Consider the following 3376-nt stretch of genomic DNA (forward strand, 5'->3'; position numbering starts at 1 on the left):
ATAAAAGCATGTTTCTTCTCTCAAATAAACAATTGCCAATACTAAGAACATATTGCCAATATCTAACAAACTCCACATTCAAAATGTCTAAAGAAATTATTACCTTTTTACCATGGAAAAACGGCAGCTCACGAACTACATGGTTGCCATGGTAACATCTAAACAAATTGCGGGTGAGGCCCGTTACACTTGGCCTAACAACACAATTTAAAAAACTGGTTTAAAGTTTGAAGTCTCTACTTTTAACTTGAGGTTCTCAGAGAAGGTGGGTCTTTACAGGTAGTTTTTTTTTTTCTTCCTAAACTTTATTTAGGTCAGCCAGCACTGACAACGCTTTGCGGGTGATGTAATAGGCTCTGCAACATGGCGAGGGACGCATAAATCGCGAGACACAACAAATCGATAATGAAATTAGTTGCCATCGCTTTTAATAATTGATTTTTATGATTTTATTGATTCGTTGTTGCAGCCCTAATTCAGTCACAAACTTTTTATTCTGTTTTACAGTAAGATGGCAACAAGATGATTTAAACTAAAAATTTGATGCCAGCAACCAACGAAACTTCATTTTATTAAACGTCTCTTTCAGTTTCTACTGTCCATCCTAACTCAGTCTCTTCTGCTCGATCCTGTAACAGTAGTGCCCGCTGGTGACGAGGAGAAAATAACAGCAACCTGTGGGGTTTTGGGTATGTTAACATGATAATTTATGGGTTATTAAAATTCATAAATTATATTCCTCGGAGGCACCACTTCCCTTAATTTTGTTAAGAATTATAACCCAGGAAAGAGAAGAGAAAACTGTAACTTTTTTACCATTCAGTCTCTATTGAATCAGTACCCAAAATTACCTGAGTTCTTGTCTTATCAAGTCAATAAGATTTCATCAAGACACAAAGAGACATTAGCTTATTTTGACCCGTTCTCCACAAGTCATTTATTTACAGATTAAAATGTATTTACACAGACTTCCGGTTATGGCGGCCAGGTGAAAGGACGTGTTTCCACCGCTCTGCTGTTCTTGTCAAAGATTTTACCAAAAATACCTTCCCTTTTACAACGAACTAAATGACCAGTGAGCGCAGGTGATCGGAATAATGCCTAAAGCAGCAAAAGCATCCCAGGAAGTAAGTGAAAAAGCAAAACATAAACTGACGGATTATCATGCTCGTGGCGAAGTGCTGAAAGCTAATGCTATCTCATGCTCAACTCCAATGGCCGCCGCAGACAGAGAAGAGAACCCGAAGTCTCAAAGCAGCAAGGTGGATGAAATACTGTCGGTGGTCAATTCAATCCAAAAGGACTTCTCCTCTAGATTTGACGAAGCTCTGGGCTCCATCGACAGTGTACGCAAAGAGATAAATGACTGTGCTCAGCGAATTACAGAAACTGAAACACGCATCTCTGATGCGGAGAATGAGATAGAAATGCTACGAGCTAAGGTGGATACGCTGGAGACCAGGAAGAAAGATCTGGAAGATAAAGTTATGGATCTGGAGTCCAGATCGAGACAAAACAACCTGAGCTGGTCAACCTGCCGGAGGGAGCTGAAGGACAAAATCCATGTGAGTTCCTGGAAAAGTGGCTGCCTGAGACCCTCGGTGTCGGAGCGGTGACCGTGGAAAGAGCGCATCGAATTGGACCCCGGAGGGACAGCACCGCAACGCCACGCACTTTAATAATGAGATTTCTCAGCAACAATGATAAACAGGTTATTGCTCTCGCATCAAGGGCTAATACTGACATTCGCTACCAGAATCAGCAAGTCCGGTTCTACCCAGACACCGCGGCGGGACTGCTCCAGCTTCGGAAGCAGTTTGACCTAATACGAACGGAGCTACGCAAACTGGGATTGCGCCACAGGGTGGCTCATCCAGCCAAGTTGCTGGTAACTTATCAGGACCGAACCCATGCTTTTAAAACAGCGGAGGCTGCACGTGAGTTTCTAAAGAAGGTCAAGAAGAAAGCCGACGGGGAGGTAACAAAGGACTGAATACCCATTCGGTTATTAAATTAACCATTTGTGACTCGTTTGACCTAGCTGTGGCCTGTGTCGGTCAGTTGTTCTGATAGTGGAACAGTAGTGGATTATTATGAATACATACAGCGCTGCTCAGGCATGGCAAGAGTTAGAGTACACATGCCGGTTTATGTGCTTTTTCACAAGTTTAAACCCGTGTGCAAACAAGTGGAAGGTTAAATTGTTATATATAGAGAACAGCAGCGGTGGTAAAAACTTTTGTTTTGGTTATTGAGTGGTTAGACTGCTCCTCCCTGCGTGTGGATCAGTCACACATGGTAACGGGAAGTGTACAGAGGGGGGAGGGAGACCCATGGAGGTCGGTCGAGGTGCGGGTTTTCAGGTTTAGGGGATATGTTTTGAGTTTTGTTCTGGTGTTTAAGCTTCCCAGATGTTCATGTTCTTATGGGGAAAACTTTTTTTTCTTATCCATTTCTGGTAATCAGATTAGTCTTACATGTCGAAAGTTTTAAATCTTAAAATGATTACATGGAACTGCAGGGGCCAACAACGCTCAAAGAAGGTCAAACAAGTCATTAATAAACTGCATGATTTGGATTCCAGAATAGTATTTCTGCAGGAGACACATCTTATGGAAGAAGATGAGGGGCCGGTCAGTAGAAGGTGGCGGGGTAATGTATTTGCTTCTGCATTCTCTTCTAGAGCAAGAGGAGTTATGACTCTTGTCCATGAATCTGTCCCATTTCTAGTAAACAATGTTATCAAAGATAAGAATGGTAGATATTTGATAGTCCAGGGCTCCTTACTATTGGAAAAAATTAACCTGGTCAATGTATACGGTCCTAARACAAATGATTCAGGGTTTTTTCAGGACTTGTTCCTCTTACTTTCATCGATGCAGGGGTGCTTTGTGATTGGAGGGGATTTTAATTGCACCCTTATTCCAGAAATGGATAGATCCACTGGGTCAGATCRGACARATAGTAATTGTAGAACAACTATACAAATGTTTATGAAAGCTCTTAGACTGGTAGACATTTTTAGGGAACTCCATCAACAAACTAGAGCCTACTCATGTTATTCAGCAACATTTCAGACCTACTCCSGAATAGATTATWTTTTAATTTCATCAGAGCTAATATCCAAAATTCAAAACTGTATGTATGATAGCATAGTGATCTCAGATCACGCGCCATGCTGTCTGAGCTACTGTGATGAGAACCTCACAAGAGACCCCCCTAGATGGCGCTTTCAACATAAATGGCTGCAGGATGGGGAATTTGTTAAATATATTGGGCTACAAATTGATGAGTTCTTTCAGTTGAACACAACTCAAACAACAGCAAGCATCAGATGGGAAGCCTTTAAAGCATTTATTAGAGGTCACATCATTAG

At 41.6% G+C, this 3376-nt stretch overlaps 1 protein-coding gene across 1 annotated transcript in view; it reads right to left on the minus strand.

Annotated features, from left to right (window-relative positions):
• LOC106523695 (uncharacterized) overlaps positions 1 to 209 on the minus strand; it is a gene marked incomplete in the record, with an annotated part of 4508 nt that extends 4299 nt beyond the window's left edge. The window contains 1 exon segment of the mRNA XM_014017221.1: positions 43 to 209.
• Positions 210 to 3376: the final 3167 nt, after the last annotated feature.

This window comes from Austrofundulus limnaeus, unplaced genomic scaffold (genome assembly GCF_001266775.1).
Source record: "Austrofundulus limnaeus strain Quisiro unplaced genomic scaffold, Austrofundulus_limnaeus-1.0 Scaffold163, whole genome shotgun sequence".
NCBI lineage: Eukaryota > Metazoa > Chordata > Actinopteri > Cyprinodontiformes > Rivulidae > Austrofundulus > Austrofundulus limnaeus.